This window comes from Humulus lupulus, chromosome 2, assembly GCF_963169125.1.
Source record: "Humulus lupulus chromosome 2, drHumLupu1.1, whole genome shotgun sequence".
Lineage (NCBI taxonomy): Eukaryota > Viridiplantae > Streptophyta > Magnoliopsida > Rosales > Cannabaceae > Humulus > Humulus lupulus.
This window is the reverse complement of record NC_084794.1, coordinates 94,296,293-94,324,103: the sequence shown is the minus strand read 5'-3', so window position 1 is coordinate 94,324,103 and position 27,811 is coordinate 94,296,293.

Genomic DNA, 27,811 nt, shown 5'->3' with positions numbered 1-27,811 from the left:
GTTCCTTTCTGTATTGTTTCCTTAAGTTCTTATAAATTTTCTCTACTCGAATCCTAACTCAGTATTCTTTATTCTTGATTAGGTATCTAAGTTCTTTGAACTTGAGGTTCTTGTTGGTAAGTATCTTCTCAATGGTTTAGTTCATTCTTTTCATCTCTTTTCATTTAGAATACTCACCTCTATTAATGGTTTTTAGGAGTGTTCTGAAATCCTGAATTTGTTCTCATCATCCCGGCATTTTGGTAAGGAAAATAGGATAGTTCTTATGTGATATGTGCTATGTTTATATAAAAGTGTTATAGTATGATTTTATGTGTTATGATATATGCATGTTTTGGGGCTTATAGTTGTTATATAGAAAACCCTAACATTTTTATGTTTTGGCCTTATAGTTGTTATATAGCAAACCCCAACATTTTTACGTTTTTGGGGCTTATAGTTGCTTAACTAGAAAACGTCATTGTAGTTTGAGGCTTATAGTTGCTTAGTTAGCAAACCCCAATAGTTACCATGTACATGGGTTAGAATTATGATATATGTGTTATAGTATATGATATATGTTCATAGATTATGTGTATGATTATTTTTCATGCTTGTAGTAGATTTTCCTTGCTGGGCATTAGGCTCATTCCTTTATGTTTTATATGTGCAGGAAAATAGTTATGGCGGCGGGAAGGTTCTTGGCAGCTTGGGAATGTTTATTGAGGGAGAATGGAAACGGTGGACTGCGTGAACCATTCGAGGATGAAGTTGTTTCTAGTCATTTAAAATTATGCTTTACATTTATTTTCCGCACTTTGTTTTGTAATGAATTTTAAGATTTAAGTTATGTTCTATTTTATTTTCAAACAATGGGATCCCATACCCTAACCGCATTTTTTTATGTATGTTAAACATTTACTTTACAGTTTTTAAATAAAGTTATGGTTATTTCATATGTATGTTTTCTTAAGATTAGTGTCTGTGTATAGTAGTTTATTACTGGTCTAAAGTCTAGAATAAGTTGGGTCGCTACAGTTGGTATCAGAGCAACGGTTCATTCGCATGAAGTTCTCCTCGATACACACACTCAAATCTCCGAATCTGACCGCCAAGTAAGTGTTTAAGTTATAGTTATTATGTTTATATGTATAGCTAATGATTTTAGCCTTTATGTTTCAGTTAAGAATGAATAGAGCATTAACTTATGAGGATATCCGAGCCATTAAGGCTTTAAAAAGAATTAGAGAACCGAGAAACACTGTAGGAGTGCTAGAAAGAATCACTCGGAGTCTGCTTTTGTTCCACAGAGAAATATGTTACCTCCAAGAATCTAAGCAGATCATGATGAGAGCAACGAAGCAATACGTTTTAGTAATGAAACTATTTAGAGATTATCATACTATAATTGCAGCCTTAGAGGAAATATGGGAAACAATGGATGATGAAGATGAACTGCCGGTAGAAATGAGATATTATTTTCTCTTAATTAGGTTCACTTCAAAAAATGGAATTTCAGTTTACAAATGAGCAAAAGCATAGAATTTTTACGAACCTTCCTCGAGGGCATTTTGAGGCACATGATAATGAGGACTATGAAGAGTTAAATGATGATATGCTAGATGAAGGATCGGATATAGAAGATCCTGATTTTTAGAATAATTAGTTTCATTGTTTGTTTTAATTTATTATTTGTTTTCTTTTATGGTTGTAAATAGTGAAAACTTTATTTTCCAAATTAATATCATGGTTATTTTGTTATCATGTATGAGTTTGATTTTTCTTTTACAATCATAATAAATATTAAATAAAATAAATAATGACTAAGTTCGGTGATGGTGAATACAAATCAATGAACCAAGTTTCTATATTGAGAGTTAGGGGGCCATAGTAGTGGGAACGATTTTACTGATCCCAGCCCTCCCTCAATATGGTTAACTTTGGAACAAAGATGAGTTTCGAGCTTCAAAATTTAGTCATATAGGATGATTAGAAACAGACTTAGAAAATAATAAAGATGGCTTATTTTTCTAAGAAAAGAAACCCACTCTAATAATAAAGAAGACTTATATAATTTTCATAAGAAGTCATAATCAATAGGTCCGAGTTATGTTTGTTTAGATTAAGTTTTTGCCTTAGAGCCTATTAGGTAAAAATTTCTGACATATTTCTCTCAACTGTTAGAACTCTGCTGCGATGTCGCTCTGAAGATTTGCTCGCACCAACGGAAACGCCTCCAACGCTACTTCGGTGAACAATGAAGCCCCTCCAGTTCGCAGAAGGCGAGTGCGTGCTACTGCCAGTTGCAACGCGCCACCGCCGCTAGATGACAACACTGCGGAGATCACCAAACTGCGACAACAAGTTGAGGAACTATTGAAACAACAACAACAACAACAAGCTCAGCCCCAGACTCAGCCTCTGCCTTTGCTGCAGCCACAGCCGCAGCAAATGGCCTCAGTACCCCAACAAGTTGGTCCATAAGGGGGATGGCCAGTGGCGAATTATGAGCCGTATTTAGTACAGCACATGGAGCCAGTTTATGAGCGGTTCCGTACGCAACACGCTCTGAAATTTGAAGGGACTACAGACCCCTTCGAGGCAGAAGAGTGGCTAAGAAACGTGGAGCCAATCCTGACGCACATGAACCTCAGCAACGCGGACCTCATATCCTGCGTTTCGTCCTTGCTTAAGAAATACGCCAGGATATGGTGGGACTTAGTCCAGCAGATGCATTATGTTGCCACCATGACTTGGACTCGATTTATGGAGCTGTTCCACAAAAAGTACTATAATTCGGCTGTACTCGCTTCAAGAGTTGAGGAGTTCGTTGGCCTGAAGCAAGAAAGTTTATCAGTGGCAGAGTATGCTCGGCAGTTCGACTGTTTGGCTAAGTTCGCACCGGAAATGGTTCCAACTGACTATCTGAGGGTGTCTAATTTCGTTAGAGGACTTCGACCGAAGATCGAGCTAGGGGTTAAGTTAGCAAACCCAGGCAATACTACTTATGCCGACGTTCTAGAGACGAAAATAGAAGTAGAAAGGCTGGAGGCTAACATTAGTAAAGAAGAAGCCAGTAAGCCTGAGCCTAGACAGCAGGGTCAATCTCAAACAAGTTGGAACATCCACCACAACAATAGCAATCAGTCCAGCAACAACAATAACAACGGTCAGAAAAGAAGGCATCCTGACAATAAACAGACCGACAGCGATAAAAGGGGACAGACAAATAATGGAGGTAATAGGCCGAGTTATGTAGAATACCTGCCATGTGCTAATTGCTAAAGGAAACATCCCGGGGAATGCTGGGCAAACACCAAAGGATGTTACAACTGTGGTCAAGAGGGACACCGAAAGAAAGAATGTCCTCAGCTCAAGACAGAAGGGAAAAAGGAAGATAAGATGGTTCCTGCCAGGGTTTTTGCCTTAACCCAAGGAGAGGCTGATGCTAGCAATAAGGTGGTCACAGGTCAGGTTTCTATCCTCAATAATATATGTTATGTATTATTTGATTCAGAAGCCACTCATTCGTATATCTCGTTAGGAATGATAGAAAAACTACACAAACCTTGTGAAAGATTTAGAACTAGGTTTGTAACCGAGTTGCCTTCGGGGGAAGTAGTTCTATCATCAAGGATAGTACGAGGCATACCGATCAAGATTGAGGACATAGAACTAGAAGGAGACCTGATGGAATTGGAGATCAAGGACTTCAACGTGATACTAGGCATGGACTAGCTAGCACGGCATGGCGCAACCATCGACTGCAAACGCAAGAAGGTGATGTTCAAGACTCCTGACAGCCAGAAATTATGCTTCATGGGACAAGTTTTCAGACTACGTACACCACTAATATCATCTCTCAAAGCTCAAAGGATGATAGAAAAAGGGTGTCAAGCATTCTTAGCCAGCATCACAGATGTAGTAAAGGAAACACCACTTAAGGTTGGAGACGTCCGCATTGTAAGAGAATTCTCAGAAGTATTTCCCGATGATTTACCAGGATTGCCACCGACTCGAGAAATTGACTTCACAATAGAATTAGCATTGGGCATCAAGCCTATCTCCAAGGCACCATACCAGATGGCACCTACGAAACTCAAGGAGTTAAAGACGCAGCTGCAAGAACTCCTAGACTTGGGTTTTATTAGGCCAAGCTATTCGCCATGGGGAGCACCGGTTCTATTTGTGAAGAAGAAGGACGGAAGCATGCGGATGTGCATAGACTACCGCGAGCTGAATAAGGTAACGATTAAGAATAAGTACCCGCTACCCCGGATTGACAACTTGTTTGATCAACTCTGAGGTGTGACCGTATTTTCAAAGATTTATTTACGGTCTGGGTACCATCAGGACAAGGTGCAGGGAGAAGATATTCCTAAGACAGCTTTTAGAACTCGTTATGGGCATTACGAGTTCTTAGTTATGTATTTTTGTCTTACCAATGCACTAGCCGTGTTTATGGACTTGATGAATAGGGTCTTCAAGGACTACTTAGATAAATTCGTCGTAGTGTTCATCGATGACATCTTAGTATACTCCAAGGATGAAGTCGAGCACGAGGAACATTTGAGGTTGATTTTGTCACGACTAAAGGAGCATAAAATCTACGCCAAGTTCAAGAAATGCGAGTTTTGGCTTTCTCAAGTGCCGTTCCTCGGGCACATTATATCTAAGGACGGAGTTGTAGTAGACGCATCAAAGGTAGAGGCCGTGAAGGATTGGCCAAGACCAAAGAACGCATCCAAAGTAAGGAGCTTTCTGGGATTAGCTGGTTATTATAGGAGGTTCATAGAGGGCTTTTCTAAGATAGCCACTCCACTCACCAACCTGACCCGGAAACAACAAAGATTCAACTGGAATGATAGATGTGAAGAAAGCTTCCAGTTGCTTAAGGACAAGATGTGCTTAGCACCAGTACTCTGTGTACCGCACCCAATGACAAGTTCGTAGTTTACTGCGATGCATCGAAGCAAGGGTTGGGTTGCGTGCTGATGCAAAATGACAAGGTGATAGCCTACGCCTCACGATTGTTGAAGGAGTACGAGCAACGCTATCCAACGCACGATATGAAGTTGGCAGCGGTGGTCTTTGTGTTGAAAATTTGGCGCCATTATCTTTACGGAGAACGGTGCGAGATTTATACGGACGACAAAAGTTTAAAGTACTTCTTTACTCAGCAGGAGCTCAACATGAGGCAGCGCAGGTGGTTAGAGTTAGTAACGGATTACGACTGCGAAATCCTATACCACCTGGGAAAGAAAAATGTAGTTGCCAATGCGCTAAGTAGGAAGAATTATGGAAGTTTAGCATCACTAGCCGGAATAGAAAAGCCACTGCAGTAGGAGCTGATCAATGCCAGAATAGAAGTAGTTGTCGGGAAGCTGGCTAACTTGACCATTCAGTCAAATCTGCTAGAAGATATACAGATTGGGCAAGGGCAAGACGACACACTAGTGGCACACATGGATGCAGTCAGAGAAGGCAAGGCCACAGATTTATCAATATCAAGTCAAGAATTATTAAGATATAAGGATCGAGTATGCGTGCCAGATAATCAAGGGATTAAGATGGAAATTCTAGAAGAAGCGCACAGTACCCCGTACTCAGTTCACCCAGGGTCGACCAAGATGACTCACGACATCAAGGCAATCTATTGGTGGCCAGGGACGAAGAAGGACATAGCAAAATTTGTGTCTAAGTGTCTAGTGTGCCAACAAGTGAAAGGAGAACATCAGAGGCCTGCAGGCTTATTGCAACCACTTAGCGTACTCGAATGGAAATGGGACGATATAGCTATGGATTTCGTGACGGGTTTTCCACGAACAAACAGGCAACATGATTCAGCTTGGGTAGAAATAGATAGACTAACCAAGTCCACTCATTTCCTGCGTATTAAGACTTCATACACAATGGATCAGTATGCATACATATATGTCCAAGAGATAGTACGGTTGCATGGAATCCCCAAAACAATAGTGTCAGAAAGAGGATCGATGTTTACATCGAGATTTTGGGGAAGTTTACTGCAAGCCATGGGTACTAAGTTAAGTCTTAGTACAGCTTTTCATCCTCAGACAGGCGGTCAGTCCGAGTGTACGATACAGATTTTAGAAGATATGTTGCGCGCTTGTGTACTTGATTTCAGAGGATCATGGAATAAGTACTTGCCGCTGATAGAGTTCTCTTACAACAATAGCTACTAGTCAACGATCGTCATGGAACCTTATGAGTTGCTTTATGGAAGAAGGTGTTGATCACCGTTGCATTGGGACGAAGTAGGAGAAAGGCAGCTTCTTGGTCCCGAAGTTGTTAGAAAAGCTCAAGAAGCAGTAGCGCTAATTAGACAGCGTATACTTGCTGCTCAAAGTCGTCAGAAAAGCTATGCGAATGCCAAGCGACGCGATGTGGAATTCAAAGTTGGAGATCAAGTCTTCCTGAAGATATATCCTATGAAAGGTGTGAAGCGATTTGGGAAGAAAGGCAAGCTTAATCCCCGATTTATAGGTCCTTTTGAGATATTGGACAAAGTGGGAGCAGTTGCGTATAGATTAGCCCTACCGCCAGCCCTAGCAGATAGCCAAAATGTGTTCCATATCTCAATGCTACGCAAGTATGTGTCAGACCCATCTCACGTCCTCAAGTACGATACGATAGCACTCCAAAAAGACTTGAGTTACGAGGAATGACCGGTTAGCATCCTAGATAAAGGGATGAAGCAGTTACGGTCCAAGAGTATTCCAATAGTCAAAGTCCTATGGAGTAATAGTGCTGAACAGGAGGCAACGTAGGAGTTGAAGGAAGACATGCGAGGCCGGCATCCAGAAATATTTGGTAAGTAAATTTCGAGGACGAAATTATTTTTACTAGGGGAGAATTGTAGATTCCAAGAACTTTACTTAGCTAGTTAGATAGTAGTAGTAAATGTAATAGCTAGTAATAGTTGTAGTATGTTTATTACTGTGATTTTTGGTTCAAGCCGAGACTTAGTTGGACACTCGTAGTAACACTTGTAGATTTTATAAGTTTAACCTATAGTTTAAGAATATTAATTATAACCTAGAGTTTGATTAATATGAATGATTATGGAAATGATATTTATTATACTATAAGGTTTAGATAGACCCAATAAGATAATAACACTTGTCATATGTATGTTTAATGAGAAATTAAGTATTTTTGAGGAATAGTTTATTAAGAGTAATGTTTGAAAATCCTAGAGTCTGCCAGCAACTTTGAAATTGTTAAAGGACTTAGTCAAGGCTGTTTACTCAATTCAAATTAGGCTGAAAAAGTGTAATTACGTGTATAATATTTCAGAGTATGCCGATATATCGCAGCTCTAGGGGGCAATTCATCGCCGCATGGGGATACGAAAAACACGTAACTTCACACGACCACCTCGATGAGCCTCAGGAATATGATCCTAGGCGATATATCGGCTATAGGGCTGTATTTTCAAATGATTTTGAAACCGAGCTCATTTTAATCCTTAACCTCTTGATAAGCCAGAATCTTTTTGACCGAGTCTTCAGCCTCTGCTGAACGATTATTCAAATGTTTTTCAATTAAAAAGGCATTATTTTATTCAAGCTAAATGAAGATCTTTTCATTCTTGAACTCTATAAATAGGACCTAGTACCCAGCCATTTCTTCATTCTTCAAGCTGAGTTCATAGCCTACAAGCTGCTAGGATTACTTTAGAGTGTTAAACACTTGGATTGGAGTTATAAGCCTTATCATTATAAGCTTATTAAACACTTGGGAAGAAAGGTTCATAGTGTATTTCAGTTTCGAGGTGTAGTTCGGGTATAGCAATTTCAAAGGTATCCCTATTCTTAGTTCCTTTCTGTATTGTTTCATTAAGTTCTTATAATTTTTCTCTACTCAAACCCTAACTCAGTATTCTTTATTTTTGATTAGGTATCTAAGTTCTTTGAACTTGAGGTTCTTGTTGGTAAGTATTTCTCAATGGTTTAATTAATTCTTTTCATCTCTTTTCTTTTAGAATGCTCACCTCTCTATTAATGGTTTTTATGTGTGTTCCAAAATCTCGACCTTGTTCTCATCATCTCGGCATTTTGGTAAGGAAAATAGGATAGTTCTTATGTGATATGTGCTATGTTTATATAAAAGGGTTATAGTATGATTTTATGTGTTATGATATATGCATGTTTCGGGGCTTATAGTTGTTATATAGCGAACCCTAACATTTTTATGTTTTGGGCTTATAGTTTTTATATAGCAAACCCCAAAATTTTTACGTTTTTGAAGCTTATAGTTGCTTAACTAGCAAACCTCATTGTAGTTTGAGGCTTATAGTTGCTTAGTTAGCAAACCCCAATAGTTGCTATGTACATGGGTTAGAATTATGACATATGTGTTATAGTATATGATATATGTTCATAGTTTATGTGTATGATTATGTTTCATGCTTGTAGTATATTTTCCTTGCTGGGCATTAGGCTCATTCCTTTATGTTTTATATGTCCAGGAAAATAGTTATGGCGGCGAGAAGGTTCTTGGCAGCTTGGGAATGTGTATTGAGGGAGAATGGAACCGGTGGACTGCATGAACGATTCGAGGATGAAGTTGTTTCTAGTCATTTAAAATTATGCTTTACCTGTATTTTCCGCACTTTGTTTTGTAATGAATTTTAAGGTTTAAGTTATGTTCTATTTTATTTTCAAACAATGGGATCCCATACCCTAACCGCATTTTTTTATGTACGTTAAACCTTTACTTTTACAATTTTTAAATAAAGTTATGGTTATTTCATATGTATGTTTTCTTAAGATTAGTGTCTGTGTATAGTAGTTTATTAATGGTCCAAAGTCTAGAATAAGTTGGGTCGCTACAAGGACTCGGGGCCGAAGGGGTTGTGAGGTGGGCCTTGGCTGGTGGGCTGCTGGAGGAAGTCTGGTGGTGCTCGGCTGGGTGAGTGCAAGAGTGGGCCGAAGGTGCTGAGAAGAGGAAGCTTGGGGAGGCAGCTGTTGGGCCTGGGGAAATGTCAATTCTTGTCTTTCTTTCTTGAAAATGCCACACTATTTCTTTTTTTTTTTTTAGCTTTCTATCTTTGTCTTTCAAGCACAAAAATACACCAAATTCCCTAACAAAATAAACATAAAATAAATCATAATAAAATATTTTCACTATAAAATAAATCAAGTTAATTCTTTGAAAATATTAATTATAACTTAATTTATATTTGACATCTAAGCTCAATAATACAACATTTGTTTACCATAAATTAAACTACAATAATTCAAATAATTAACTACATTATTTTACAGCAAAATAACTATAAAAACACACAAAAATATATAAAATCAAAATAAACCCAATAAATTCAAAATTACTTTAAAAATTAATAAATTAATTAAAAACTCAAGAATTAACCAACAATTAGCATATAAAATATGGTAAAATAACTCTATTTGTAGAGTTATCACCTACCGCATCAATCCTGGAAGGTCGTTTTGATAAACCTTGCACTGCAGCCGTTAGTGCGTCAAGCTGGGCTTAGATGGCTGGTGCAACTGACGAGGCTCCAAAATTTTGACTTCCAGGTCGGGCATTTCCATCTGGTGCAGTGTCGTCAAGCATTTCTACTTGATCGGTAGGGTGGGTCAGATCTTGCCCTTAGACCGGGACGGTCTTCCTCTTGTTGGTGATAACATCCCTTAGATCCTTCCAGGAAGCATGTTCTCCTACCCGGTCAAACACCGTGCTCTTAGATTTTTCAGAAGGCTTACTGCTCGGGACCTGCTCTCTCCCACTACGTTGTTGGCCGGGATGTAGTGGTAGCTTTTCAGTACGGCCCGGGCAGTCTTTTCCTCCTTGCTGGTCAGTGCCTTCCTTTTCTTTTTCTTTTGACCAGTCAATCTGATGACTGCCCCCTCGTCTTGACCATGTACATCTTCGTAGCTAGGAGTTTTTTTTATCTCGAGGAGCTTTGGTTTGTTTGTTTCTGTTGGGAAAACTTATACAAGATCTTTATTTATTTTCATGTATATCTAATATTGTAACGACCCAAATTCACTAATAAGGCTTAAGGGCCTTGATTAGTGTGCCAGGAGGGCATTACTGGAATAATTGTGATTTAATGAGTAATTATATGGTTAATGATGCTTATATGATAATTGATTATATTATGTGATAACATGATATGTGATATATGCGAGAACCACATTATGATGTGGATGAATCTGCAGCCGGTGACTCGAGGCGATCCTAGGGCTAGATAGCGGGAAAAGTCACAACGGGGTAATATAATTGACTTTGGATAAGTCAGGGGTATTTTAAGTATCAGGTAGTGATTTGGATTATCGGGTGATGAAAATAAATAATTGGAGATATATTTGAGGTTAGGGTGTCTAGGTGGGATTATTGGGGAATTTTACCGTTTTGGCCTCGGGGACGTTTCCGGTACCCCGAGCCTTGGGATTAACTTAAAGGGTAAGTTAGACTTAAGGAAGCCTTTAGAAGAAAACACAAACCGACTAAGTATATTTCTCTCAGCTCACTTACACGCTCAAAGGAAACCAAAGGAAAGAAAAACACAGAAAAACAAAGGAAAAACTACTGAGTTTGAGAGGGAACTGCTGGAATTGAGCTGTGTCTGTGGGAATTGAAGGAAGTAATCTGGAGGATTAGCTCAGGAACTGATCAAGGTCTGAGATAGAGCTAAGGTAAGTTTTGAATTTTCGTTTTTGGGGTTAGGAACTTAAAGAAATGGCTGAGTTTTAAATGGTTATGGTTTTGACATTCAAGGTGGAAATTGAGGCTTGGGACTTTGGAGATAGGTTAGGGGACTCTTGGAGAATCGATTCTACAGCTGAGGTAAGGTTTAAATTATAGTTTGATGGTTGAATTTGGGGGTTATCATGGCTGGTTTTAAGTTCTTTGGGTTTGGATTTCAGAAGTTGGAAGGAAGAGATTGAAGTGTGTTGGGCTGTGTTTTCTGGGGAATTATATTGCTTAGATCATGTTAAAAAGGTTGGGAGTTAATTGGTTTTGGTTTGGGTGCTTTGGGATAGCTTTAGGTGAGGTTTGGAGGTTGAAAATGGTGGCTTTTTCTGGGTTCGAAGGGTCGGGCCGCGGCATGGTTCTTGGAGAGCCGCGGCCCTTCAAGGGTGTTGCATGCTGAGGAAGAAGGGCGGGCCGCGGCATGGTCCAAGCAATGCCGCGGCCCTTACCTGTTTTTGTGCCTGGGATGGCTCTGTTTGGGGGCCATGCCGCGGCATGGGTGGCCTATGCCGCGGCGCTTAAGGGATTTTGGGATTTTGAGATTTTAGGCTTGGGAATTTAACCTAGGGTGCTCAGGGTTGAGTCTTTTACCATATTTGGTGAAGTTCAATGTTTCGAGTACTAGAACTTGGCTTGGAAGCTCATTTAAGGTTGTTAATGGTGTCTTCCTTCATGGTTGTGACTAGGTGTTGAGCTAAGGCTCGAGGATCGGATCGCGCTCAAGGAGTATCGCCCGTAACTAACTCATTTGAAAGCTAAAGGTAAGAAAACTGCACCCGAGTGTATGATTGTATTGGGACTAAGTGCTCCCGAGAGTTGTATTGTGTCAATGTTGGTATTATGCCAATGGGCACGTAAAAGCGGTCTAAGAGTACCGTACATGATTTTAGCGCACGGGGCGCGAATTGGCCACTAGGAGCCAAAAACAATAGGATAACAGAGGGAGCAGCCTGTGAGCACTAGCCCTGGTTATCGTCTGTGCATTATGTATTATGAGATGAGATGCTTGGTATATGAAATACTTGACTGATGACATACTTGAATTTATGAGATGTTATATGTGTAATTAACTTGTCTGCTAGTTGTTCATGCTCTGTTATTGCTGTGTTTTCTTGCTGGGCCTTGGCTCACGGGTGCTTCGTGGTGCAGGTAAAGGCAAGAGCAAGCTGGACCAAGCCTGAGGTGGAGAGCTCCGAGGTGAAATGTACATAGCCAGCTGTTCGATCACCATGGTCGAGTAGTGTGTCAGGACAGGGATTACCTAACTGCTCGTTCTTTTGCCTTAGTATGGCTGGTCAATGTATTTGAACTTTGTAACTTTTGTAGATGGCTTTTAAACTGTCATTTTTGGGATCCTGTGTAAATAAACAATGCTCAGTAGTGAAAATGTAACTTTTGAGACCAAAACACTTTTAACCCTAGTTCCTCTACTGTTTCAGTAACACGATTTTACTTTAATGGCTTGATCAGCAAGTCTAGCACTTTATGAACACACAGTGTAACAGTCTTGGCTATCCAGGGCGTTACAAATATTAAACAAATTAATATGAGATAGCCTAGAACATGTTTCTAAAATTGAATTCAGAGAGAAACAAATATAAGAATACTTACAGTATACGCAGCAGAATGAAAGAGTCCTTCCTTCAGTTTCTCTAACTCTTGTATCCTTTTTATCGCTGAGTATTATCAAGAAACTGAACCGTTCTTCTAATTTCTTCATAGTCTTCCAATGTATCCTTAGAATTACCTAGACTAGTGTGGGAAATTCTCAACACTTAAGAGAGATACAGAGAGAAGAAGAGAAAATAACAAAGAGGCTTAGAAATGGACTTGTGTTTAGAGAGAATCTAAAACCTATCAGAAAATCTGACTTGTGACTTGTCAAACTTATCTGTCGTCTCAGAAATCTAAACTCACGACTTCTCTCTAAGCACTCCTTTTATAGACTCAATTAGGCCATTTAATTTAATTAAAAAATCAATAAAATAATAGTCAATTAACAGTCCTAAGTCGAAATTATCATGGGCTTTAGGCCCGTGAAATTTCCCATTTGATTATAAGCCCATTGGACATAAAATCAAGGCTTGTATTATTTTCTATTAATTTAATTAATTGAATAATTATTTAAATCTTTTATCAAATTAATTATTTATAATTTGAACCTTGATTTAAAATTATTTATTAATTTAGATACCTATTTATCTTAATTAATAAATATGTCATAATTTCTCTTTTCTTCTCAAAATTACAGAACTCTGTGAAACTATCCAAAATTGACCTGGTCAACTTTGATAATTCTAATTGATAATTAAATCAATTAATTGAGACTATCTAGATGATTTTATCCAAGGTACAATGGGGACCATGGGCCTATGAAATCAAGCTCCAATAAGTTATCATAAATCTAACAAATAAATTTACTAACTTATTAATTCCTCGTGACTTCACTATAGACTTGGAATTACACTCTTGAATTCATAGAACACTCTATAACAAATATAGATACGCTATTAATTATCCATTGTTACAACCAAAATTGTCACTCAATCCTTTATAGATGGTGTGGACGCTCAATATTCCGCATCCATATAAGATCCCGTGATGGCCCATCATCCTTTGACGGCAACTTCGGATCAACTCGCGATGCATGAGGTCCCAGCCCCGTCACCATGGGCTCGCTCGGCCGTACCCCAGGCGCGAGGCCCTCCTCGCGCGTGCACCACCTGGCGTCGCTCGGCCACCGCGCGCGCATATCCATGGCCTCGCTTGGCCGTGCCCCAGGCGTGAGGCCCTCCTCGCGCGTGCACCACCTGGCGTCGCTCGGCCACCACACGCGCGTCTCCCTGGCGTCGCTCGGCCACCGCGCGCGCATCTCCATGGCGTCGCTCGCCATACCTCAGCGCTCATGGTCCCAGAGTGGCCTCGCCCATGCCCACGGAGGAGGCCTCGCCAAATAGGCCCCGTGGTTGCCTCGCCCATGCCCACGGAGGGGCCTCGCCAAATAGGCACCGTGGTGGCCTCGCCCATGCCCACGGAGGGGCCTCGCCAAACAGGTCCCGTGGTGGCCTCGCCCATGCCCATGGAGGGGCCTCGCCAAACAGGCCCCGTGGTGGCCTCGCTCATGCCCACGGAGGGGCTTCGCCAAAAAGGCCCTGTGGTGGCCTCAACCATGCCCACGGAGGGGCCTCGCCAAACAAGCTCCGTGGTGGCCTCGCCCATGCCCACGGAGGGGCCTCGCCAAACAGGCCCCGTGGTGGCCTCGCCCATGCCCACGGAGGGGCCTCGCCCAACAGGCCCCATGGTGGCCTTGCCCATGCCCACGGAGGGGCCTCGCCCAACAGGCCCTGTGGTGGCCTCGCCCATGCCCACGGAGGGGCCACGCCAAACAGGCCCCGTGATGGCCTCGCCCATGCCCACGGAGGGGCCTCGCCAAACAGGCCCCGTGGTGGCCTCGCCCATGCCCACGGAGGGGCCTAGCCAAACAGGCCCCGTGGTGGCCTCGCCCATGCCCACGGAGGGGCCTCGCCAAACAGGCCCCGTGGTGGCCTCGCCCATACCCACGGAGGGGCCTCGCCCAATAGGCCCCGTGGTGGCCTCGCCCATGCCCACGGAGGGGCCTCGCCAAATAGGCCCCGTGGTGGCCTCGCCCATGGCCTCATGGGGGTCACATCCGCAGCACACTCAAGCTCGTGAGCAACCAAGAGAATCGCGCCATCAATAAGCCTTCCAAGGGTCCCATTCCTTACACCTAGAGACCCCTATGCTTAGAGGCTCCAGTACGAGTCGAATGGGACATACGTACGACCAAGTACTGAGTACGGACACCAGTACCAGTGGGACTGCTGGGGTAAGAGTTATGGCCCGTACATCTACGGCCAAGGGTCAGAGTCGACACCACTACCACCTGCGCCACTACGCCTGTCGCCACTCATCAGACATGGGTACAGACAAGTAGTGGAGACATCCTCCTGACACCTGCTCCCGTACTGATGTACGACCACAACCTCTAAAGCCACTCCCCTGACATAGTACTTATGTACCATTTGGTTTCCTGGACCACCATGTACCTAAGGCCATTAGAGCCTACTATAAAATGAACTGGAACACCACCTGAAAGGGGGTTGGAAATTTGACTGTAGTAAAGGCTTGAGTGTGAATGAAAGACTGAATTCTCCATTATTGTTCTATCATTGTTCTTGAGTGATTGTTGAAGTTTCTACAGCTTTTCCATTAGAGATCTTGATTTGATAATTTTTCCAACTCAACTTAGTTGACGAGTTCTCACCGTCAACAGTTTGGCGCCGTCTGTGGGAACGTTAGTTTCAAGCTACTGTTCCACCATTTTTTCCGGCAAGAAGAAGATGACAAGACGTTCGAAGCGACTGAAGGAGCCACGGGAAGTAGAGGTTCACCTGAACGGAGTCCAGCTGAAGGCCTCCATGAAGAACGCTCCTCGACCCAGAGACGTGGAGCCCCCTAAGGACCCTGAAGTTCACGGAGGTGATAAGGTGGCCTCGTCACCGGCCGCTCCACCTGGAGAAAGTCCTCCAAGAGCACCACCGGGAAATGCTACTGAGTTCCCTCCTCCAAAACCACCGCAGGTACCGAACTCCGATCGGCAGGACCCGGGCCCTTCTGCCCGTAGGCATGATAAGCACCCCTGGGTCCATTCCGTGAACTCGAGTTCGAAATCTCGGTTTTATGAAGAGGAAATAGGTGAGCTCCACCGTAAGAACCAAAGGTTGGAAACCACCTTGGAGAACATGCAAGAGGTCCTAAACGGCCTGTTGCAGGGTAAGTCGAGTGTGACCTTCCCCAAGAGGAAGGAGAAGGGCAAGGACGGGGTAGAGACCACTGTACTGGTAGATGATGGGAGAACCCGACACTCAACCAGTAACACCCCCCGAGCGAAGCAACATGAACACCCTGAACCGCCTAAGCAGGCCCAGAAACCAGCGCCGAGGACCAACGCTGCCCTTCGCAATGACGACGAGGTCACCTCTAAAAGAGCACCCTCAGACTTACGGGAGGAGCCCAATAAAAAGAGGGCGGGCAAAGGGAGCACGCCCCCTGTGGCGCCTCGAGAAGGCAAGGGAAAGGCGGATCTTAGCCCTTCCGCTCTGAGGGACACTCTAAGCAAGAGGAGGCAGGACCTGGACACGGAGATGAGGAGCCTGCGAAGCAAGATCGTCACCGCATCAGGCGGCCAGGTCTTTGAGGAAGAAATCGACCATGAGTCACCCTTCGTCAGGGAGATCCAGGCCATCAGGCTCCCTGCCAACTTTAAAGAGCCCCACATGACCCCCTACGAAGGAGACACAGATCCAAAATATCATCTAGATACATTAAATGACCTGATGAAGCTGAGGGGAATTGGCTGCGGGGCGCGATGTCATTGCTTCGCTGTCACCTTAAGAGGACCTGCCTACAAATGGTTCAAGAGGCTTAGACCGGGGTCCATCCGATCTGGGTAGCAACTTTCTGACGAATTCCTCCAGCAGCACCACACCATGAGAGATTACACAATGCCAGGCACCGGCCTCACCAATGTGAAACAAGGAGAAAATGAGAGTTTGAAGAGCTATATCCACCGGTTCAATATGGAGGCAGCTAAGGTAGGGAGCCTGACCCGCCGAGAGTTGAAAATGGCCATCACCGCTGGAGTACGCCCAGGGAGCAAGTTATGGGATAACACGCTCAAGAGAGAGGTCACGGACTTGGATGATTTCTACGAGTGGGCACAAAAGTACATTCGCGTGGAGGATGGTCACGAAAACCTTAAAGTTGGAAAAGGCCCATCGCCCTCGAAACCTTCTGCCCAGGAAAACCAAAGTCGTGCCAAGAAGAAGGGTGTATATGAGGGAACGAGGGACGATCGTCCCTGGGAGCACCAATGCTCTGGCGAGCGCATACAGAGCCCCTACACTTTTTACACAGACCTCACCCTTGCGAGAGAGGATATTTTCGTTACGAATGAAAACCGGGTCCTTTTTAAAAGGCCCCCGCCAATAAAAAAGGATCGGTCTAAAAGAGACCCGGGCAAGTATTGCCAATATCACAAGGATATCGGCCACACCACCATGGAGTGCAGCCATTTGAAGGTGGAAATCGAGGAGCTCATCCGCCGGGGACATTTGGGCAGATATGTGCGTAAGGAGAACCAAAGGCCAGAAGAAGGAGAGTCCCCTCCGCGGGCACGAGGGGTGGCCCCAGAAGTGCAGGGAGAGGTCAGGACCATCTTTGGAGGACCAGGAGTCGAAGGCGATTCAAGGAAGGGGCGAGACAAGTATGCCAAGGAGGCCTGACGAAGTCCACCACCTTGTGTTTTAATTTTGGAGCAGCACCCCCCGAAGAGCTTCAAAGGAGAGAATGACTCAATAACTTTCATTGAAGAAGATGCACAGGGGGTGCGTTTCCTTCATAATGACCCCCTGGTGCTAACCGCCCAGCTTGCTAACATGAGGGTACGTCGGGTCATGGTGGATAACGGGAGCTCTGTGGACATTTTGTATCGACCAGCGCTGGAGAAGATGGGGTTGAGCCTCCGTCACCTAAAACCTTGCACGGCGACTTTGTATGGGTTTACGGGAGATTCGATGCATCCCCTAGGGACAATCGAATTAGCCCTCACCATGGGGGAGCAACCCAAGCAAACTACCATAATGGCTAACTTTGTCGTGGTGGAGTGCACCTCAGCCTTCAATGCGGTATTAGGGAGACCCTCTCTGAGAGAATTGAAGGCGATAACTTCTGTGTATCATCTAGCTATGAAATTCCCAACCCCTGGAGGAGTAGCATGCGTGAAAGGAGAGCAGAAGGAAGCGAGGGAATGCTATAACATGTCCCTCCGCGCAGCCACCAAACCATCTATACCAATGACGATGGCTGTGTATGAAGGAGCGACCCACACAAGTTAGATCCGCACAAGATTGGACCCATGGGTTACGGAGCCTCTCAAGAAGTACTACCAGCAAGGCTTCAGCTCTCAGGGCCAAAAGAACCTATGTTTAGTTTGTTCTTCGTTGTTTTAGCCTAAGCAAGTAAGAATCAAAGAGGCTACCTAGGTAACCTCCTAGTTAGATGTAACACCCTTTTTTATTTACAAAGTCAGTTGTAAACCGCGTGTTATGAATGAAACTGTTTGCAACTTCATGTGTTATTTTTCTTCGCTACGCGGGCATCAACCAAAGTGTCAGCCGAAATAAATTTCACCAAACACTTGGGGGGCAGGACAGGGGGCAGGACAGGAGGCAATAACATGCAGCTAGCAAGGGGAACCTAAAAAGGGCCCTCTAACGGAGGATCCTTAAAAGGACCCCTCGCCCTCCTAAAAAGGAGACTCCTAAAAAAGAGGCTCCTAAAAAAGACCCTCTAATAGGGGATCTTAAAAAGGGCCCTCCATCAGGAGGAAGTGGCCCATGAAGACAAAGCAAGCAACAAGCAGGAGAACCCAAAGAAGGACCCCTTGCACCAGGATCCTAAAAAGGGCCCTCCATCAGGAGGACCCAAAAGGGACCATGGTCCTAAAAAGGACCCTTTAATGGGAGGTCCTAGAAGGACCCCTTATATCGGGGCCTTAGGCAAAGTCCTTAAATACAGAAAACAGGGAGAGGACCTTGCAAGGCATCCCTTGGGTTTACAAGGATTAGCTACCCTTGTGAACATCAAGGAGGCCAAAAGGTCTTACGAAAGAAAAATATATAGTGACAACACTAATAAGTCTAGAGCGGCCACCAAGCCGTCTAGCCAAAAAGGGTCCTAAAAGAGACCCTTGCAAAAATAGTACTATGCATAATGACGAGAGGGAAGCTTCTCGCAAAAAAGTAATAAGCGCGCGCAAGAATATATAAAAGGATAGCTAGGACCCAGGGGGTCAAAATATCCTTATAAGAGTAATCAAGGGGCACCAAAAGAGGTCCCAGTGAACCCTTTCACATGGGCTCCCAAGGACCTCCAGCTTGGTAAATAAAAGAGGGGAACCAACCAAACCCCATCATACAGGCTCAAAAGGGCCTCGAATGCAGTAGAATAAGAGACACTCCACATGGCCGCTCGAGCGACGGCATGCTCAACAAAAGAAGAGAAATCAAAATTGGGATCTTGCCTCCATACGTTGTAAAGGGCGTGGTCTATGGACCTGTACTCAATGACAGTCTTCTTTGCCTCCAAGGAAGCACTTCTCTTCTGCAAGGGGTCCTGGTAACCTCGACTTCGGCCCTTGCAGTCTGGAGTTCAACCCTGATAGACTTGACTTCAGCCTCTAAATAAGTAACCCTCTCCTGCGACACCGTCACGATATCCTTGGTCGCTTGGAGTTCGCTCTTCAGGATGGCAACTTGGTCCTTTAGCTCCTTGGCCTTGGCAACCACCTTCAGCTTCCTCCTCGACGAGGTGGTAAGTTTGGCCAGAACCTTCTTTAGCTCAGACTGGGTTTTCTCAAGCTCTTTCTCGAGCTCCTGGACCCTGGCTGTAAGGCAGTCCCTCTCAGCAGTAGACGCAGAGAGGTTGCTAGACGAGTCGAGAAACCGTAGAGCCACAGTATTGGCCTGCAAAAATAGACCAAAAGGATTTATTAGTCTCCAAATAGATACCTCAAGAAATTAGCCCATACTTAAAAAAAAAAAAAAAAAAAAACTATGGAAAAAATGAGGTGTTGGGGGATTAAACCCTTACCTCTTGAAGGAAGGGTTCTCTAAACCACTAAGCCAAGGAAGTAAGGTGGAAATATTAAGCCACGCACGAGGGCCTATTTATAGGAATCAAGGTGAATAGTCTACAAGAGCACCTAAAGGTCCTCTCCTAGACTGGGGGGCAAGTGTGGACGCTCAATATTCCGCATCCATATAAGATCCCGTGAAGGCCCATCATCCTTTGACGGCAACTTCGGATCAACTCGCGATGCATGAGGTCCCAGCCCCGTCACCATGGGCTCGCTCGGCCGTACCCCAGGCGCGAGGCCCTCCTCGCGCGCGCACCACCTGGCGTCGCTCGGCCACCGCGCGCGCATATCCATGGCCTCGCTTGGCCGTGCCCCAGGCGTGAGGCCCTCCTCGCGCGTGCACCACCTGGCGTCGCTCGGCCACCGCACGTGCGTCTCCCTGGCGTCGCTCGGCCACCGCGCGCGCATCTCCATGGCGTCGCTCGCCATACCTCAGCGCTCATGGTCCCAGAGTGGCCTCGCCCATGCCCACGGAGGAGGCCTCGCCAAATAGGCCCCATGGTGGCCTCGCCCATGCCCACGGAGGGGCCTCGCCAAATAGGCCCCGTGGTGGCCTCGCCCATGCCCACGGAGGGGCCTCGCCAAACAGGCCCCGTGGTGGCCTCGCCCATGCCCACGGAGGGGCCTCGCCAAACAGGCCCGTGGAGGCCTCGCCCATGCCCACGGAGGGGCCTCGCCAAAAAGGCCCCGTGGTGGCCTCGCCAATGCCCATAGAGGGGCCTCGCCAAATAGGCCCCGTGGTGGCCTCGCCCATGGCCTCATGGGGGTCACATCCGCAGCACACTCAGCCTCGTGAGCAGCCAAGAGAGTCGCGCCATCAATAAGCCTTCCAAGGGTCCCATTCCTTACACCTAGAGACCCCTATGCTTAGAGGCTCCAGTACGAGTCGAATGGGACATACGTACGACCAAGTACTGAGTACGGACACCAGTACCAGTGGGACTGCTGGGGTAAGAGTTATGGCCCGTACATCTACGGCCAAGGGTCAGAGTCGACACCACTACCACCTGCGCCACTACGCCTGTCGCCACTCATCAGACATGGGTACAGACAAGTAGTGGAGACATCCTCCTGACACCTGCTCCCGTACTGATGTACGACCACAACCTCTAAAGCCACTCCCCTGACATAGTACTTATGTACCATTTGGTTTCCTGGACCACCATGTACCTAAGGCCATTAGAGCCTACTATAAAATGAACTGGAACACCACCTGAAAGGGGGTTGGAAATTTGACTGTAGTAAAGGCTTGAGTGTGAATGAAAGACTGAATTCTCCATTATTGTTCTATCATTGTTCTTGAGTGATTGTTGAAGTTTCTACAGCTTTTCCATTAGAGATCTTGATTTGATAATTTTTCCAACTCAACTTAGTTGACGAGTTCTCACCGTCAACAGATGGTCTACAATGAGATAGGACTAAAATACCGTTTTACCCCTCATTGTATTTTATCCTTAAAACACTTAGTTCCTTGTAAATTATATTTCAGTAAACTAATTTAATTACTGAAATGAGATCTCTATCATTTAACACCTTGAACTAAACTAAAAGTAAACCATCATTTCACTTCTTCATCAGAAGTTATAGATGTTCATATTTATGATTAACACTCCCACTCAATTATACTATTGAGTTCTCGAGATGTAAGTAACGAAAAAGTCAAAGAACTCAAATAATACAATCAGTTAGAATACGAACCACTCAGAATTGAGATTGAATTGACCTATGGTCAACTATATGATATGACTAGAATAGATAATAACGGTATGTTTACTTATCTTATCGACTGTCAATATCAGTCCTGTCCGATGTAACAAATACATCCGATCTTATCTACTTTGCTAATGTTTTGGAAAGAACATAACACTGTAATGTGTAAGTAGATGATATCATAGATTAGCAAGTCAGTGTAAATCATGTGCACTGACTAATCTTAGGACTAACTTAGTTTGAACATATAATCATATTTATATTACACTGTGATTACGTCTCTATAAAAATGATTGGCTATATGCTCAGGATTTAATTGAAGTTTATATTAAACAAATAATCACGAAAATAAAACATGTGAGCAAAGTGATTGACCAAGTCAAAAAATGATTTCTATTCTTTTATTAATAATAAAATGATATTACAAAGAAATTGGGTTTTAATTAGGGCATAAAACCCCAACAGTTTCCGGGGAGAGTATGCTTACTATCCGACCGGTAATTCTTTGATCGGGAGGTTTCTGTCTGGTGATCTTTGGAAGGGGTTCTAGAGTTCTCCCTTTGTGTTGATGCACTTCTAGAGCAGATTCCGTCATTTGCTAGACCAATTTGATTTCTTTGACTCCGGTCAGGTCCCCGAGAGTCCGTCCTTCCAGCAGGGGACTTCTGACTAGCGTTGTCCTTTCGTACTCCCTGGACAGCTGCTTGTGTCGTGGCTTGAGCATTGGCTTGGGCCAATTGGGTGGCCACTTCTAGAGCAAGTTCTGCTTCACGATGTCTCTGGTCGACTTCCTCCTGTCATTGTCTGATCTCTTCGCTTCTGGCCTCCATATCTTGCCTTTGTTGTTCTAACGCAGCTCTCTGTCTGGCCATCTCTTCAGCGAAAGACTCCTGTCGGGCATTAAATTGCATCATATCCTCCTAGAAAGCCCCCATGGCCTCATGGAGTTGTTCGACCTCTGGAGTTGTCTCCTCAAGAAAGACCCTGGGCTCAGTGTTAGGGTTCTTAGGTGCAGGACCTTTTGGTCTAATAGTTTCTTTTGTAGTTGACGTACTGGGCATCCTGGGCACCATATTGGTAGGATAGTAGTGTGTTTCTTCTATTCAGGCTCTCAATGAAAGCACCAAAAATATTGACCACGATTTTGGCCAACTGCGAGTAGACGCAAAAACGACACGAACCTTGAATAGAAAGTAAATGACACCAATAGTTTTTATAGTGGTCCAACCCCAATTTGTTGTTAATAGCCTAATCCTCTTGGAGTTGTGATATATTTAGCCTACACTTAAGATCCGATGAGCCTGAGTCAACTGAGTTTCTCAAGTGTAAGTAAAAAGATACAGTGTTTCCCTCTCTAAACTCTCAGTAAATACTCCCAGAATGCCCCAAATGACGGTCCCCAAATCTCTAAAGTAGAGAATATTTTTTCATCTCCCAGAATTCGATCCCCCTAAATGATGCCATGAGCCATTTATTTATAGGCTCATGGATCGTGCATGAGAAATATCCCGTTTGACGGGTTGGTTGTTTCAACCAACTTTAATTAATAAAATATATATAAATTCAACTTACAACAACATAGCTATTATTTCAGTATCTCTAAGATATTCCCGTGGCAGTTGCGAATGATTCAGGTTGAAGCTGCTACTGAGGCTTTACTGAAGAGTCACTAGATGGTAATTTCTGAGATTCTGATCCATCAACCAACCAAATCCATCCCCTAAGTGACTGGTCGGCCAATACAACTCACAAGTTGGCCAAACCACACTACTGGTCGGCATGGGCAAACACACCACCGGTCGGTATAGACAAGCACACCGGTCGGCATAGGCAAGCACACTGGTCGGCATAGACAAGAACATCGGTCAGCATAGGCAAGCACATTGGTCGGCATAGGCAAGCACACTGGTCGACATAGGCAAAGCACACCACTGGTCGGGCATGGCACACCACTGGTCGGGCAAGGCACACCATTTTTCAGGAAAATCACTTCTAACCAGTAATATCACAACTTTGCAGGTGAACTCCCAACCTTTTCACTTCTTTAGTCAACACATTTATTGACTATTAATGTGTCATTTGCTGACCATGCATTGCCACTTGTCCCATCTGATTGCCACGTCATCGAACAAAATTTTGGGGATAACAATAGTAATAAAAGATACAATTCAAAAAATAGATTTAAGTTATTATAACTCACATGATCATGAATATGAACGAGAATGGATTTAGAGCCATGTCCACCCAGTATAGACATTTTTGACCAAACTTATTTATTCCTTCTTGATACACGCTTAAAACATGGAATAATAACATGTCCACCAATCCCCAAACCTCAGGTCAATGTTTCCTCGTGCTATAAAGCCAGTCGAACAAATGCTTCCGCATCTGCCTACCCATGGCATATGCAATGATATGATTGTTCAATGGATAAATAATTTTTTCCTACAATAATTTTTTTAGAATTTGCTTTTTTTTTTAGTTTGATCTTAATAGTAGTTATTTTATGTTACATTAAAATTTAGTAAGAAACTTACAGTAAATCTTTAACAAATGACCTAGAAATCACCCGTGGCCACATCTGTCCAAGACAATGTTGTCGGGAGTATGGTCTCACGTAGGAAACAGGCCAAAATACTTACCATAAGTCTTTATGACTTTCCCAGTTTGTAGATCAAACTCTACAAGGAGACGAGTCGTCCTCTTCTTGGTAAGCTCTTTTTCTATATTGCCTCCATGATAAACTCCCCCGACCCCTCTTGCTACTACCACTTTCATCTTTTGACCCTTCCATACTATGTTCAATTTTTCATTAGATAAATTATTTAAAAGTATACATACAATATATTATTTTTGTGGTTAGATAAATTAATCAATAAAACATAATAAGATGGTTTGACAATAATAAGTAGTGGAATTCAATAAATTAGAAAGCGAGTTACAAAAATTGTTTCATATTACAGCCCATCATTATTAGTAACTATAACATGGTTATTGCCACCACTATCACTATCAACTAGTACATTTTCATCTTTATCATCTTCGTACTCTGCCAAAATTTAATCTTCGAATTCATCTTCATCATCAACAACAAACTCATTAGAACTTTCTCTCAGTAATTCAAAAACATATAATTCAGTTGGATTGACATTACTACAATCATAATGAACAGTGTCTAATATAGGAAGTTCTACCCATAATTGAAATCTAGAAGAATTAACTTCTTGTACTATCGGTATAGCACTAGCAGTGTCCATATAATCGACGTCTACATCAGAGAAATCCCAGACATTCCTTGGAATATAAGTATTAACGGGTCTCCATTCATCCTCATTTCTTACATCCCGAATATAATATACCAATTTTGCTTGGGATGCAAGAACGAAAGGATCATCCTTGTAACATTCTTCATTGACGAACACACTCGTAAAATTAGAGTCCTGTTTAATTCTACTTGTGTTGAACCATCTGTACTTGAATAAATAAACATTATTTCTCATCAAGTATGATAATTCTATTATTTCTTCCAAGACTCCATAGTAGCTGACACCATCATCACTTTGCACCATTACCCCACTATTTTGTGTTTTAAACTTTACATCACGACTATGGACAATATATTTGACGCCATTGACAATCATCCATGTATAAGAGTATACAATGGAACTTGATTCATTTGCAAGAGCATACAATTCATCATGAACGTCTGTATGCGTTGACTGACGTAATTGATTGATCTATAAATATAAGGGAACTTTAGTTAGGTAAACATATATTATGTACGATAAGAGTATGAGAATAAGGTGATACACTTACTCGAGTTTTGAACCACTGAGGAAACTCGACTTCTTGTTTAACTAGAAGATTTGAAGCACCTCGTCTTTTTGACTCATCAATATGATCACCATGTGTCAATAGAAAAGTTGTGATTAATAATTATACATGGTAGTAAACCAAATAAATTGCAAGGAAAAGTGTAGACTACGTACCTAAGGTACTCCTTTATTTTGACACAATTGTTAAAGATGTACCACTCCGCCTTTTGCTTCAAATGCGAATTGATCGACACACTTGTTCTTTTGCCAAATGGACAACCAGTAGCCTTAAAAATTTATTACTTTCAACTTGGTTGAGATTCAACTAAATCATAATTCCTTTCTAGCCTATTGAATTGAGTTTCAATATCCGCAAGTACATTGAGCAGAAGGTTAACATCTCGTTCACCACATAAGCTTTGGCAATTGAACCTTCCGGACGTGCACGATTTCTGAAATATTGTGTGTATAATGAAATCGACCATTCGATAGGATACATCAATCTAAAGTGCACAAGGCTGACAAGAATTGCCTCATTCGAAAGATGAAGAACTAAATGCACCATAATATAAATAATGCATGAGGGAAAATCATTTCCAATTTGCACAAAATAGAAATAATGTCTTCCTTCATCTTCTCCAGATCTCTAGCATTCAAATTCCTAGAACAATGTTGTTTGATAAAGACACATAACTCGTTTAGTGTTTTCCATACTTCTAATCCAAAGTACGATCTAATTCTAGCGAGCAACAATCGTTTAAACAACACGTGGCAATTGTGTGATTTAAGCCCGGAAATCTTACTGTCATTGACATTGACATTCTTTGAAAGGTTGGCTATGAAACCATCGGGAAACTTGACCAATTTCATAAATTCACAAAATTCTCGACGCTCACCAACACTAAGAGTGTAACTAGCATAAAGTTTCTTCCACTTGTTGCCATCCTTGAAAAGATGGAGCTTTTTCCTAATTTTCATGTCTGCTAGATCAAGTCTTGCTTTATCTGTATCTTTAGATATTCCATCTATAACTAAAAGAGTTCCCAGGACACTGTCACACACATTCTTCTTAATATGCATTACATTGAGATTATGCCTATGTAACAAGTTTTTCCAGTAATCAAGTTAAAATATTATGCTTTTCTTAGACCCGTTAAGCACTGCCAGAGTCCGTTTGCATTTAACACACCCAATTCTTTGTGTTTCCCTGGTTGTTGAATTTGTAGATTTTGTGATTGCTTGAATATATCGTCCCCTGAATAATCTTTCGACGGTCCCCTAAGTTCCTTGTTACCAATTAACAATACATGTTTATTCCTCCATTCATGGTTGATATCAAGAAATCGTCTATGGCAGATGTAAGCAATTTTACCCCGAATTCCTATAGAAGGAGTTTCTCATTACAAGTAGAACACACCTTACACCCCTTTGTGCTCCAACCCAACATCATAGCATAAGCTGAGTAATCATAAATTGTCCACAAGATTGTTGCATGCATAGTGAATAAGGAACTATTGCCTGCATTTCGTGTTTTGACACTGTTCACCCATAACTCTTTCAACTCGTCAATTAAAGGTCTCATATTCACATCAATATCTTTTCCAGGTGAAGTAGGACCTGGAATCAAAAGAGATAACATTAAATTATGTGGTTTCATACACTTCCATAGTGGGAAGTTGTAAGGGACCAAGATCACAAGCCACATGCTATAAGAGTTGCTCATCTTACCAAATGGATTAAAACCGTTCGTAATCTCATTCTAACATTTCTAGGATTGCCTTCGTAAGAATGATACAACTTGTCAAAATGCATCCACGCCTTACTATCAGCAGGGTGTCTCATCACACCCTCTTCCTTAGGCCTTTTAGAATAGTGCCACCTCATGTCCTCCATAATATATCTTGAGATGTACTTCCTCTTTAGTCTCAGTGTCAATGGAAAGTAATGCCTTACCTTATGAGCAACCTTCTTCCTTTTACCACGGTTGTCTTGCCAACCGCATTCACCACAAACCAGACAAAATTCCAAACTTCCATTATCTTTCCAAAATAATGCGCACTCAAGCTTGCAAATATCAATGGACTTGTATCCTATTCCAAGACTGCACAACTTTGCTTTGGCCTCGTAGTGATACTTAGATAAGATGGTTCCCTCAGGCATTGCATTAATTAATAATTCAATGTAGAGTCCAAGAACTTTACTTAGCTAGTTAGATTGTAGTAGTAATAGTAATAGCTAGTAGTAGTTATAGTATGTTTATTACTGTGGATTTTGGTTCAAGTCGGGACTTAGCTGGACACTCGTAGCAACACTTGTAGATTTTATAAGTTTAACCTATAGTTTAAGAATATTAATTATAACCTAAGGTTTGATTAATATGACTGATTATGGAGATGATATTTATTATACTATAAGATTTAGATAGACCCAATAAGATAATAATACTTGTCATATGTATGTTTAATGAGAAATTAAGTATTTTTGAGGAATAGTTTATTATGAGTAATATTTCCTAGAATCTGCCAGCAGCTTTGAAATCGTTAAAGGACTTAGTCAAGGTTGTTTACTCAATTCAAAATAGGTTGAAAAAGTGTAATTACGTGTATAATATTTCAGCGTATGCCGATATATCGTAGCTCTAGGGGGCGATATATCGCCATACGGGGATACGGAAAACACGTAACTTCGCACGACCATCTCGACGAGCCTTGGGATTATCAGCCTAGGCAATATATCGCCTAGCATGGGCGATATATCGGCTGTAGTGCATGATTTTTGAATAATTTTGAAATCGAGCTCATTTTAATCCTTAACCTCTTGATAAGTCCATAATCTTTTT